This window comes from Macrotis lagotis, chromosome 7, assembly GCF_037893015.1.
Source record: "Macrotis lagotis isolate mMagLag1 chromosome 7, bilby.v1.9.chrom.fasta, whole genome shotgun sequence".
Classification (NCBI taxonomy): Eukaryota; Metazoa; Chordata; class Mammalia; order Peramelemorphia; family Peramelidae; genus Macrotis; species Macrotis lagotis.
This window is the reverse complement of record NC_133664.1, coordinates 91,088,677-91,103,403: the sequence shown is the minus strand read 5'-3', so window position 1 is coordinate 91,103,403 and position 14,727 is coordinate 91,088,677. Positions and strand designations below refer to the sequence as shown.

Here is a 14,727-nt window from a genome sequence, read left to right as displayed (position 1 = left end):
CAGAGGTAGCAATCCTGATATCAGATAAAGAAAGAAAAAGCAAACCTAGATCTCATTAAAAGGAATAAGGATGAAACTACATCATAGACAGCGAAGTTATATCATTATTAAACATATATGCACCTTGTGGTATCGAATCCAGATTCTTAGAGGAGAAGTTGAATGAGTACAAGGAGACATAGATAGCAAACCTGTAATAGTAGGGGACCTTAGTCTCCCTCATTCAGTTCTAGATAAATCTAACTATAAAGAAATCAAGAAGGAAGTTAAGAAGAGTTATAAAATCTTTGCAGACTTAGAGATGATAGAATTCTGGGGAAAACTAAATGGGGATAGAAAAGAATACACATTTTTCTCTGAATTGCATGGTACCTATACCAAAATTGACCATGTATTAGGGTATTGAAACCTTGCAAACAAATGAAGAAACACTGAAATAATAGATGCATGCTTTTCAGATCATGATGCAATAAAAATTACATGTAATAAAGCAGCATTGAAAATAATTGTTAACTCAATAATTTTTAAAGAACAAGTGCATCAAACAACAAAAAATTAATATCAGTGATGGAAATATGAATCATTTCATCCAAGAAAATGGTAATAATGAGATATCAAACCAAAATTTATAATATGCAGTCAAAGAAGTTTTAGGGTGAAATTTATATCTCTTAATGCTTTTATGAATAAAATCAAGAAAGAGGAGATCAATGAATTAAATATACAACTAAAAAATTGGGAAAATAACAATTTAAAGATCCCCAATTAAATACCAAATTAGAAATTCTGAAAAGCAAAATCAAAATCTTGAAAGCAAGAAAACCATAGATGTAAGAAATAAAACTAAGAATTGGTTTTATGAACAAACAATAAAATAGGCAAACCTTTGGTTAATCTGATGAAAGAAAAGAAAGCGTACCAAATTATCAGTATCAGTAATATAAAGGATGAACTCATCACCAATGAGAAGGAAACTAAAGATTTGATTCAGAGTTATTTTGCCAATGTCAATAAATTTGATAACATGAGTGAAATGGATGAATATTTACAAAACTACCAATTACCCAGATTAACAAAAGAGAAAATAAAATACTTACATAATCCCATTTCAGACAAGGAAATTGAACAAACCAACAATAAACTCCCTAAGAAACAGTTTCTAGGTACAGATGGACTTATTCTACCAAATATTGAAGGAACAATTAATTCCAATGTAACATAAACTATTTTTTTAAAAAATAGGAGGTATTCTGCCAAATTCCTTTTATGACACAAATATGGTGTTGATACCTGCACCAGGAAGAGTCAAAACGGGCAAAGAAAATTATAGACTAATCTTCCTAATGAACATGTTGCAAATAAAATTTTAGCAAAGAAATTACAGCAAGTTATTACTAGGATAATATACCATGATTAGGTATGGCTTATATAAGATGGATGAATGGTTCAATATTAGGAAAACATTAAACACAATTGAACATGTCAATAACAATACCAACAGAAATCATATGATTACTTCAATAGTGGCTGAAAAAGGCTTTGACAGAATACAATATCCATTCCTAATAAAAATACTAGAGAGTATAGGAATAAATTTAGTTTTCCTTAAAATAAAAGCAGTATATATCTACAACCAACAACAAATATTATATGTAATGGGGAGAATTTCCAATAACATTAGGGGTGAAACTAGGATCTCCCTTATCATCATTTCTATTCAATATAGTCTTAGAAATGTTACCTTTCACAATAAGAGAGGGAAAAGAAATTGAAGTAAGTAGAATTGTCAATGAGGAAGCAAAACTTTCATTCTTTGCAGATGATATGATGTTATACTTAGAGAACCTAATAAAAATCATCTAAAACTACTTGAAACAATGAGCAAATTCAACAAAGTAGCAAGTTATAAAATAAACCCACATGAATCTTCAGTGTATATATATAAATATATATAAATATATAGATATGAGAAGTCTACTCAAATTAAATTAGTTCCAACAGTGTATATACAGACATATATATATATATATATATATATATACACATATATATAATATGAGAAATCTTCTCAAATTAAATTAGTGCTATCAAATTACCAAACAACCATTTTACTGAGCTAGAAAAAAAATAGTAACAAAATTCATCTGGAACAACAAAAAATAAAGAAAGTCAAGAAAATCAGTTCTAAAAAATGTAAAGAAGGTGGTCAAGGTCTACCAGATGTAAAACTCTACTGTAATGTGTCAGTCATCAAAACTGCCTGATACTGGTTGGTTGGTTAAGAAATTGAGTAGTGGTGCAGTGGATTAGGACAGGTACAAAATAAAATGGTTATATTAAACTACTGTTTGGGAAACCCAAAGACATTAGCTTCTGGGATAAGAACTCATGGTCCAAACAAAAAATGTTGGGGAAAACTTGAAAACAACATAGCATAAACTAGGCATAGATTCACATCTCACACCCTAAAACAATACATAAAGGGTAATACCATAGACAAATTAACAGATGAAGAGAAATTCTATCAAATCCATGGAAAGGGGAGAAATTTATGATTAAATAAGAAGTAGAGTACAACACAAATTGCAAAATGACTGATTTTGACTATATTTAACTAAAAAGATTTTTCACTAGTTAAAAAAATGCTACCAAATTCAGAAGGAAAACTAGAAGCTGAGAAACCCTTTTTTGCAGTTAGGGCTCCTGATAAAGGTCACTTTTCTAAAATATATAGAGAATGTAATCAAATTTATAAGCTTACAATTGATTTCCCAATTGATAAACAATCAAAGGATATGAATAGGCAGTTTTCAAATGAAGAAATTAAAGCTGTATATAATCATATGAAAAATATTCCAAATCATTACTAATTAGAGAAATGCAAATTAACATGATTATGAGGTACCATCTCACACCTGTAAGATTTGCTTAGATGATAAAAAGGGAAAATGATCAAGGTTAGAGAGATTGTGGGAAGATTGTGACATTAATGCAATGTTGGTGGAGTTGTGAACTGATCCAACCATTCTGGTGAGCAATATGAAACTATACCCAAAGAGCAATAAGCCTGATCATAATACAATACCAATAATACCAATACCAATACCATAATACAATACCAATAATAGGCCTATATCCAAAAGAAATCCTACATATTCCAAAATATTCATAGCAGTTCTTTTTGTAGTGGCAAAGAATTGGAAATTGAGGGGGATGTCCATCAATAGGGAAATGCCTAAACACCTTTTATTATATGAATGTTATGGATTACTGTTGTTCTATAAGATAACATGAATGGTCGGAGTCTAGAGAAGCATGGAAAGAATTACAAGAACTGAATCTGAGTTAAGAGAACAGAACCAAGAGAACATTGTAACCATAACAACAACATTGTGATTTGATCAACTTTGATGGATGAAGCTCCTTTCAGCAGTTTAGAGAGTTAGACAACTCCATGATACCAATAATGAGCAAAAACATTCACATCCAAGTGAAGAAAATAAAACAAAGCCAAACAGAAACAAACAAAAATCCCTAGAGAATCTGAATAAACACTATGTTCACTTTTTTTTTTGCAAGGCAAATGGGGTTAAGTGGCTTGCCCAAGGCCACACAGCTAGGTAATTATTAAGTGTCTGAGGCCAGATTTGAACTCAGGTACTTCTGACTCCAGGGCCAGTGCTCTATCCATTGCACCACCTAACCACCCCTATGTTCACTTTTTTAAAAAATTCTTTTATGTTTTTCCTCCCTATTCCATGTTATTCTTTCTTTTCCCTTAGTCCTAATTTCTCATACAGAAAATGACTAATGTGTAAATATGTATAACACAAATGTACATGTACAGTGTTCACTACAGGCTATTCACTGATGAAGGAGGGAGGTGACTAGGGAAGGTGGAAGAACATTGTATAACTATGAATATGTATAATGGATAAATGTTGACATCTTTCATAACATGTAATTGAAAAATAAAATAAAATATCAATAAGAAAAAATGAAAAAGAAAAATACTAAATAAAAGAAAATCCTTCATAACATGTAATTGGAAAAATAAAACAGAAAAAACTTCTTTCATTTTTTTTTATTATTCATGGTTTTCCCCTCTTAGTCCTAATTATTCTTTCACAATATGTTCAGTATTGAAATATGTTAAACACCATTGTATATGTAAAAATCATATTACTCACTGCCTTGGAGAGGGGCTCGGGAAAGGAGTGTGGTAGAAAAATGTATACCTCAAAAGCCTGCAGTGTGATGAATGTTGAAAAACTATTTGTTTATGAAATAGGGAAAAAATTTTAGAAGACTAATTAATACAGTATAAAAAACACAATTCAGAGACAGAAAAGACATGCATTTTTATCCGAGTATTGACATATTTTCTACTTTTGTCTTTGGATAAATTTCTTTTCATTTTGGAATCTCATTTTACTCCTCTATAAAACAATAGAGTTAGTCTAAATTAATGGTACTCAAATTGATTCTGGAACACTTGTCAGACCCTTTCAGGAAGTCCGTAATGTCAATACAATTTCATAATGATGCAATATTATTTTGTAACCCACATACAATATATTTGGGGGTATCCTCAATAATTTAAAAAAATTATTAAAGATATTATCTGAGTTTTACAATTTCCCCCCAATCTTACTTCCTTCCCCCCCCCACAGAAAGCAATCTGTCAGTCTTTACTTTGTTTCCATGTTGTACATTGATCCAAATTGAGTGTGATGAGAGAGAAATCATATCCTTAAGGAAGGGACAAGAAGTCTAAGAGGTAACAAGATCAGATAATAAGATATCTGGTTTTTTCCCTAAATTAAAGGAAATAGTCATTGAACTTTGTTCAAACTCTACAGCTCCTTATCTGGATACAGATGACACTCTCCTTTGCAGAAAACACAAAATTGTTCCTGATTGTGGCACAGATGGAATGAGCCAGTTCTTCAGGTTTGAAATCCCCCCATGTTGCTGTCAGGGTGTACAGTGTTTTTCTGGTTCTGCTCATCTTACTCTGCATCAATTCATGCTAATCCCTCCAGGCTTCCCTGAAATCCATGACATACATATACCACAGTTTGCTAAGCCATTACCCAATTGAAGGACATTTACTTGATTTCCAATTCTTTTCCACCACAAACAGGGCTGCTATAAATATTTTTGTACAAGTGGTGTTTTTACCCTTTTTTCATCATCTCTTCTAATCCTCAATAATTTTTTAAGACAAGAGTACCAAAGATGAAAATCCACTGGTCTAGATAATTTTTGAAGGCCCTTCCAGCTATAACATCTAATATCTTATGATTAAGCAATTGTTCTAACTGGATGTGGCATTTAAAGGCTGGAAAATGTATCCTTACCTTTATGCTACTGAAAGGGTCAGGGAGAGGAAGCTGGAATTTTGGAGCACAGGCATTTCTTGTGGTTTCTGCTTAATTCCATCATTGTTTAATGGAAAATAATCAGAGAAACAAAGACATGTTTAAAACATCTTCAGGCAGGTAGTTTACTGTTAGAGAAATTTAAGCTATCTATAGTCATGTGAAAATATATTCTAATTTACTATTAATTAGAGAAATGAAAATACAACTCTGAGAAACTGTCTCATATTTTTTCAGATTGGTTAACATGACAGAAAAAGAAAATAGTGAATATTGGAGATATGGGAAAATTGGAACACTGATACATTTTTGTTGGAATTGGAAACTGATCAAACCATCCTGGAGAATTATTTGGAAATATGCCCAAAGGGCTATAAAACTGTGCATACCCTTTGATCCATCAATACCACTACTAGGTCTGTATTCTAAAGATATTATAAAAAATTCAAAATTTTCCATGTGTAGAAAAATATTTATAACAACTCTTTTGTGATTTCAAAAAAAATTGGAAATTGAAGAAATGTCCATTGATTGAGAAATGACAATAATATATAGTGAAATACTATTTTGATGAAAGAAATGATATGTAGCAAATTTCAAATAAACCTGAAAAGATTTGCTGAGTGAAGCGAGCTGAATTACAAGAACATTGTACACAATAACAGAACATTGTGAGATGAACAACTACAATAGTCTTAAATCTTCTTAGCCATGATATTCCAAGATGATTCTAAAACACACATGATAGAAAATGCTATACACATCCAGAGAAAGAAGTGATGGAATCTGAATGCAGATTAAAACATATTATTTTTACTTTTTTTTGTGTTTTGTTGTGGCTTTTCTCCTTTCTGGTTTTTCTATCATAATATGACATATGTGGAAATATTTTAATATGATTGTACATTTATATCAGATGCTTATCATCTTGGGGAAAGAAAAATTTCAGAACTCAAAATCTAATAAAAGTGAATGCTTAAGACTATATTTGCATGTTATAGGAAAAAATAAAATGCTATTAAGTGGGGAAAATATATTCAGGGTGTCACTATGTAGTTCTGTAAGTTTAAAGGGATACTATATTAGGAGAATATGGGGAATTTCCCTATCTATTGTAATTTATAGTAAAAAAGACATGAGGCTTTTAATAGACTTCATGGTGAATGTAAATCAAAGGGGCAATAAGGTTATAAATTTAAACTTCGAAGGAACCTTAGAAAATATCTTGTTTAGTTCTGTTATTTTACAGATAAGGAGACTCAGGAACAGAGGGGTTAAATAATTTTCCCAAGGTCACATAGTAAATGGAAGATCCATCAAAAAAGTTATTTGATAAAATAAAAAGTTAATATGATCTTGCTTTTAGTTCTTTTATTTCATTGGTGGAAGAAGCTTGAAGGAAGGGACTTCTACCAAATACATTTGCTACCAAATAAAATGTATTTGCAATTTGTAGTATTACAGAATAACCTGGGGACACCTACGAGTTAAAGACTTTCCCAGGGTCATACAGCTATTGTGTGTCAGAAGTTACACAAGGCCAGATCTAACTGACTTAGAAGGCCTTCTCACTATCTTGGTCATTTTTATTTGGATATGTTTTAGTTTATTAATGTCCCTTCTCAAATTCTGTGTCCAATATTTTGGATACAGTCAAGTACAAAAGGACTGTTACTTCTTTATTACTGTAACCTTTACCTCTTTGATGTAGAGCTAAGGCTCTTATGAATACTTTGGTTGTCTTGTTTCACTGTTGATTGGTATTAGTCATACAGCCTGCTAAATAAAATATTTTTTCATATAAATGGTGAACTAACAATACTTCCTTCACCCTATTTTTGTTGAATGTTGGCTTTACATCTATTCTTATTCAAATAAATGCAATCTTATTAGATTCAATCTAGGGCTCTAACATCTTAAAGCATTTTTTATGAATTCAGAGTATTAACTGTTTCTCACAGCCTTATGTCATTTGCCAGCTTGAATAGTTTATAATTTATGCCTTTGTATCAATCCTAAAAATCTTCACTGATACTAGGACAATTCTTATTCCTAGGGCCACTTACCTGGAGATTTTCTGCCCTCTAATAATTGAACTTTTTTTTAAATTTTGAGTCTCACTTCTCAGTTTCAAATTGTACATAGAAACTAATTTTTGTTTTTGGTTCTGAGTCAAAACCCCATCTTTGTGCCTTAAATTAGTACTTTCAATGATTCTCTGTAGTTTTGCCAAAATTTAAGAAGAATAAAATGGGTAGATACCCCAGAGCATAATGAGAAAATGCTTGATGCATATAGGCAAGTAACAACATACCATCCAACTACAACTAACAGAGGAAATATGCAGGGGAATATATCACCAAATCTTTGTATTAATAAAAGAGGGCATAGGTCAGTTATATGTTATGAGTAAGGTATTATAATTTTCATGTTACTATTAGCCTCCACAAAAATGTTTGAAGGTATAACATTCTCAATTTAATTGGGAAATTCTTGAATTGAAGAATTATGAAAAAATGTGGATAAGAATTGAAAAGGCTATGAAGGAATGAATGAACTATGATTTGCACCTGGAGAAAAGTGTCTATGTCAATAGGAACAGGAATTCATCAAAATAATGAAGAGCAACAAACAATTTATTTAATCCCAGTATGCAAATTAGAATTAATTAATAAAGAAATGAATGAAGACAAAATTATTTTATTGTTCTTGGGACCATAAGGTCTTTACATTGTAGTCTTGATCATATTAAAGTTATGTATGTATAAAATGCATTTCTAAAAATGATAATAAGCATATTTCACTATGGTTTCCATAATCAAAATGGGGCAAATAACTGTCTACAAATAAAGTATATTTCTGGCAAAATAACTAATTTTCTGTTTCTCTTAAAAAAACCTACAGACTTTAGCATCAGGAACTTGGAACATTTTATGCTTTACAGATCTTTGATAAATAACCTCCCAGTTGATCTGGACAACAACCCTGGAAGATGGATGTTATTATTATTTTTATTTTACATTTGAGAAAATTAAGACTGAAAGGAGCCGAGTTATGAATAGCTAATAACTAACAGCTAATAACTGTCTAATGCAGGATTTAAATTTGAATCTTTATGATTCCAACTCTAGTTTTCTCTCCATGGCACCATTGATTGTCTTCCAATCATTCATTCACCAAACATTTATTAAGCCACTGCTATGTGCAACCTATTAGATACTGTAGAAAAAAATAAAACAAAGACAAAAAAATCCCTGGGTACAAAAATTTTCATTCAATTGGGTAAATATAATATAATTTAAGAACAACTAGGTGGCTGTAGTGGATAGAGATAGATGGGGCTGGAGTCAGAAAGACTAGAGTTCTGATAAGACCTAACTGTGTGATCCCAGGAAAGTCAATAAACTATATTTGCCTCATTTCCTTATCTGTAAAATGAGCTGGAGAAAGAAATGAAGAAAGCAAAAAAAAAAAAAAAAAAGAAACTAATCTAGTATCTCTGCTATGCTATGTAAAGCCCAAGTGGGTTCACACATAGATGGGCATGACAAAAAATGACTGAAAAACAACAGTAATTTAAGGAAAGGGAAGTTGGCATTAAAAACAACTGGTATCTGGAAAGAGTTCTCATAGAAGGTAATACTTGAATATTGACATGTAAGAGCAGAAAATGAAAGGAATTACCTGGATTTCAGGCATTACATGCAGCCTATGCAAAGACATGGATTAAAATGTTAATCTATGTTCAGGGAATAGCAAGTTCATTTTGAAAAGAATATAGTGTGTCCACAGGATATTAGTGCAATTTTGGTGGAAGGGGCTTTAAATGTGATGCTAAGAACTTTACATTTATTCTAGAGGCAAGGAAGACCTGTAATAGCATTTGACTAGAATCATGTTAGGATATATTTAGGAATATTTAGCTATTATGTAATGATTGATTAAAATGGGGGGTATGGACTAGATATCTAATTTGGAGGCTAATGCAATGAATTGTATTGATGACCTTGTGAGTGAAATAAAGAGACCAGAACTAAAAGAGCTATTTTGTAAATAGAATTGAGAAGATTTGGCAATTGTTTGAATAAGAAGAATAAAGGAGAGGCACAGATGAGAATGACTTCAAAGATACAGCCTGGGGAGATAGTAAGGACTGTTTTACCTTTTATATAGATAGGAAAGTTTAGTGGAGTGGATGATTAAGGGGAGAAAATTAAGTGTTCCATTTTGGATATATTAAGTTCAAAGTGTTGATGAGATATTTAAGTAGAATTATCTAGTGTGGTGTCCATTATGGAACTGGAGCACCATGACTGGTAGTAGTCATAATAATAAACATAAACATCTGAATATTGATATCATTGAAAAATATGTTGAGAATCAAAAGGGTAAAAGCTTGAGGCTTAAGAGATACCTTTTCCTAAGGACATGTCATGAATGATAATCCAGTAAAGAAGTATGAGAAAGAAGAGGTAGATATGAGTAGGAGAAAGGAGAAAACTTTGTTATCCAAGTCAAATCAAAATAAAGGTTAGACCAAGAGGAAGTAGTTAATATTAACTAAAGTATATCAGCCATTAGGGAGAACTGATAAAAAGCCAATAGACCTGGAAATTAACAGATCTTTGGCAACTTCAGAAAGAGTAGTTGAATGGTCATATCTGATTTTTTTGAATAGTGGTATCTGATTTTTTTCAATTTAATACTAATATTGTAAAAGTAAACAAAATTTCCCCCAGACAAGGAAAAACCTCAAGAAAAGTAAAGTGGAACAAAAGTATGCTTCAGTCTATATTTAGATATCATCTGTTCTATTTTTGGAATGAGTAGCCTTCTTTATCTTATGATATCTCCATCAGAGAAAATGCTTCAATATTTTTCTCCAGTTGCTATTGGTAGTTGTATTTTCCCCCATCTTATTCCCCTATCCCCATTTATTCTATTCTTTGTCTCCTTTCACCCTGTCCATCCTCAAGTGTGCTGTATCTGACTATCGTTTCCATGACCTTCCCTCTCTTCTATCACCTACAGCTCCCTCCCCCAACCCCTTTCTTCCATTCTGTTCCTCTCCCATTTTCCTCTAGTGTAAGATATATTTCTATACCCAACTGACTGTGTATGTTATTTCCATTCTAAGCCATTTCTGATCAGAGTAAAAGCTCACTCACTCTCCTTCACATTCCCTGGCTTCCACTCCATTGCAAAAGTTTTTCCTTGCCTCTGTTATGTGAAATAACTTACCCCATTCTAGCTCTCTTTTCAGGGTATATCTGATTAAAAGGATTTGAGGAATGAAAGGAAGGTGAAGAAGTAGAAAGCAAATATGGCTTTTTTAAATAAGACATATAAATATAAATATTTATGCCCCATAATTCACATAAAGTTGTTTTTTGAAATAATCATCTAATATACTAATTTAAGAATAAGCATGAATGCATCTAAATTTTAATTTTTGCATTTATGTCTTTCTTATACTTAGATTTTGTTGACCTTCAACCTATAATTATTTATGGCACTAAAACTAGTCAACTTATTTGAAAAGTGAATAATTGTTAAATTTTAATATTTCTGCTTAATTGTTTCTCACTTTTAGAAGATGAGTTTTGGATGAAATATTGTGACTTCAAAATCTGAGATGAAGGTATGTCTTATGACATCATTTTCAAATCCTAAACATCCTTAGAGTTAAATCACAGTGAAGCTCATAAAAAACTCAAAATCTGTGAAAGACAAAAATTTGGAATGAAAATGGTTCAGGAGTTTGTCACAACAAAATCTCTGAGATTTTTGAGGTGTTTAATATATTTTAAATAAAATAATAACTTCATTATAGCCTGTGAGTATGAATTTTTCAGTTAAGAATATTTATTTAAATATTAACATGAAATATTTTTTGTAAATTCAGACTAATTGGGAGGATCTAGACTAAATGGATAAAAAAATCAAAATGATAGATTATTTTATAAGATATCAATTTTATTACTTCAAATATATTTAATGAATAAGTTAAATTACAAAAGGAAAGTGCTTCCCAAGAAGTTCTTAAAGGATCTGACTTTACAGAATAGTTCAGAATAACTTGCTTTTAACATGTTAATGGCACATTAAATTGGGGCTTTTCAAATATTTGAGGAAGCATGAAGTTTATCTTCCACAGTGCTATTTTATGTAATTTGTTTATTTTATGTAATTTGTTTAATAATCTTCTTTTTCATCAATAGTGCAATGATTTCAGCCCAGGTTGAATAAACAGATATTTTAAACTAAAGGTTTCATAACAATTTAGTAACTTGCTCAAGAGTCATTTTGTTTCTCTTTCTCATTTTATTCTTTCTCTTTCTACTAGTTTCTTCCATATTGCCTAAAAATATGGCATGGTCCCAATATCTCAAGTATTTTCCCCCACAATATTTCTTCTGTAATTCACTGATACCTCCTTGAAAGTCTTATATTCTCACATTGATTCCATTTCTTCATTTCTCACTCATTCATAAGCACTTAAAATCAGTATTTTGAATTAATCAGTGGTTTAACAAGTTCCTTGATGTCCCAAAAGACTGTATGCTTAACTCCATTATTTTTCTAGCAATAGCAATTTCAAGCAATGTTTCTGAATCAAAGAACATTATTAATTCAGAAGATTCAACAGTGCAAGTTACCCAAATCCAAAAGGAAATATCAACTATTGGAGAATCAATAAACTGGAGCCCAGCACAGAAGATTTCACTGAAAACATGTCCTAAACTGTTAAAGACAATCAAACCATACTCCTAATGATACTTTTTTTCTTTTTTTCTTGGTTTTGCAAGGCAATGGGGTTACGTTGGCCCCTTCCACTCCTTTCAAGTCTTCTTACTCCTTATTCTCCTCCATCATCCAAATAAATGAGGTATTACCTATTGAAGGTAAGGTCTTTGAGATGTTTGGGTTTTTTTTTTTTTTGGCAAGTCAATGGGGCTAAGTGGCTTGCCCAAAGTCACACAGCTAGGTAATTATTAAGTGTCTGAGGTTATATGTTGACTCAGCTCCTCTGACACCAGAGCCAGTGCTTTATACACTGCATCACCTAACTAACCCTCTCCCGATAAAATTTCAATTTTACATGGCAACCTAAAGGGTTATTTTTTTCTCAGAAGAATTTAAATATAGAATATGGATTCTATAATAATGTCATTATATAATGTTAGATGTAGGACATAAAAGACCTTACGTGTCATATAGCAGGATTGTCCAACCTTAGGTTATCTTAGGACCACAACAAAATAATTATTCCAGGATTGCACCCAGAAAAAAAAAATACTGTCTGTGTTCAGCAGATGTAGCACTATGTGAGGATTCTGGGGACAAGGGTCTTGGATATAAAAGGTGTCCTCATAACTTCTTAGAAAGTGGGGGCAATGTACATCATCAATATGTGTGAAGCACAAAAGCAACATAAAACAACAGAGCAAAAATACAACAGTATGAAGATAGGTGCAATAATGATTAGACTACTTTGTATAGGTAGAATGCATAACACAGATCAATTGAAAATTCATGGCAATATGTTCTATCTGTATTACTGCTTAAAAATAACAAAGAAAATTAAATCAACAAGATTATTTATTAGTGATGAAATTTAAAAACTCTATTATGCAAACCATGCAAGTTATTTTATTTTTTTGTTCATTAAAATTAAAACTCACAGGTGGGTCAAATAAAATCACATTACAGGCCAAATGTGCCATATTTTGAACAGCCTGTCTTATCAGACAGATATCTAATTCTGTAGATGAGGAAGTAAGATTGGAAGAAAAAAAAGTCACTCCAAGGCCAAGCTCATCTAGAATGAACAGTTTCATTCTATGAACTCTCATAGCACTTTGCTCTTATGTTTCCATGCTCTCTTACTGATTTTGCTTTTTTTTCACCTTATGTATGTCTTTCTTCCTCTTACTAAATTCTTTGATAATAGACTTTCTTTTTCATCTTTATATTTCTTTTTTAATAACATCTTATACAAAACAGCTTCATAATAGATGCATGAACAAATGAATTGACTCTTAAAAGCAGTTTTAAAGAAGAAATTCCAAAATATTTCAAATATTCTTAGAATAAGTATGTAATTTTCTAAATTAATATCTATGAGTTTTGATATGTTTCTTTAATGGGAATATTTTTATTAAAGTAAGAGCACTGCAGACTCATTATTTTATAATACATCTTTCAATAGATATCCATATATATATAATTACTTACTTCTACTATATAATGTATTTTTTTCTATTTATTCAATACATATATACAGTGCTGGTTCCTCATTGTTTCTTTATACTCTTGCCTGATAGAACTATGTCTATAGAAGAAAGGATTACATTATCAAAAGGATGGACAGCATTAAAATAAATAATACTTTCTAATAATACTTCTAGGAATGACTAGAAGTGTTAGTCCTTAAGAATTATTTAATCTCTTCAGCATAGAATAATCTCCATATAGATATCTTTTGTTAAAAGATACTAGAAATGGAAAGTAATGCTATTTTAAAGTATGGTGATTAAAAGCCTTATTTTAACTGGGAATTTCAGTTATTGCTCTCATATGCCTTGAGGGAAACAACAATAAAAATTCATTGAAAAAAATACACATGAGACTCCTATTATCTAAAGTTATAGGGAAGCTTTGTGTTTCTATGTGATTATTATCATTTTTATTACTATGACTTTTTTCTTCTTTTTCTTTTTTTGTTCCCTGAATTAAAATAGAAAGTATGGAATTGAACTGGGAACCAAAGAAACTTTGGTTATGTTTTGTCTCTGACATTTACTATATGATCCTGGATGACTCATTTAGCATGGGACTACTCTCTAAGACCAAACAGAGTGATCAAATTATTTTCTTCAATAGATAAAAGTTTCCACATTAAATTCCCTCTATGGGAAGTTCTAACTTCCTCCTCTCATTACCCTTACATAGATTTTGCTGAAAGTGAATTTAAAGATCATCAAATTGAATCATCTCATCTTAATGGCTTTGGACATTGAAACCCAGAAAGGCTAATAAACTTATCCAAGATCACACTTAATTAGAAGGAAAAATGGATCTAGAACCCAGAATTTCTATCAGTGTAAGCTCATATTCTTTACTATTGCTTGTTTCATTGGTTGATTGTTATCTTTCTTTCTTGAATAAGATTAAATTGTTATCACTATGTCTGGGTTAAGTTCCAAAGTGTTATGATCAGCCCAATATGAATTCAGAAAGCTCTACCATAGGTCATGCACAAATTGTTCAAATGAACATTTGGAGTGAAACTGTGTATAAATTTATGTATCTCAGATTTCATTTGATTTACAACAGTGCT

The 14,727-nt window shown here is 31.1% G+C and overlaps 1 long non-coding RNA gene across 1 annotated transcript in view; it reads left to right on the top strand.

The window, feature by feature from the left end:
- Window positions 1-3,990: 3,990 nt before the first annotated feature.
- LOC141492696 (uncharacterized) overlaps window positions 3,991-14,727 on the top strand; it is a 66,034-nt gene continuing 55,297 nt past the window's right edge. The window contains exons 1-4 of the long non-coding RNA XR_012470038.1: window positions 3,991-5,800; window positions 10,978-11,025; window positions 12,194-12,289; window positions 14,340-14,490. This is a non-coding gene — a long non-coding RNA (uncharacterized LOC141492696). The remainder of the gene's footprint in view (window positions 5,801-10,977; window positions 11,026-12,193; window positions 12,290-14,339; window positions 14,491-14,727) is intronic.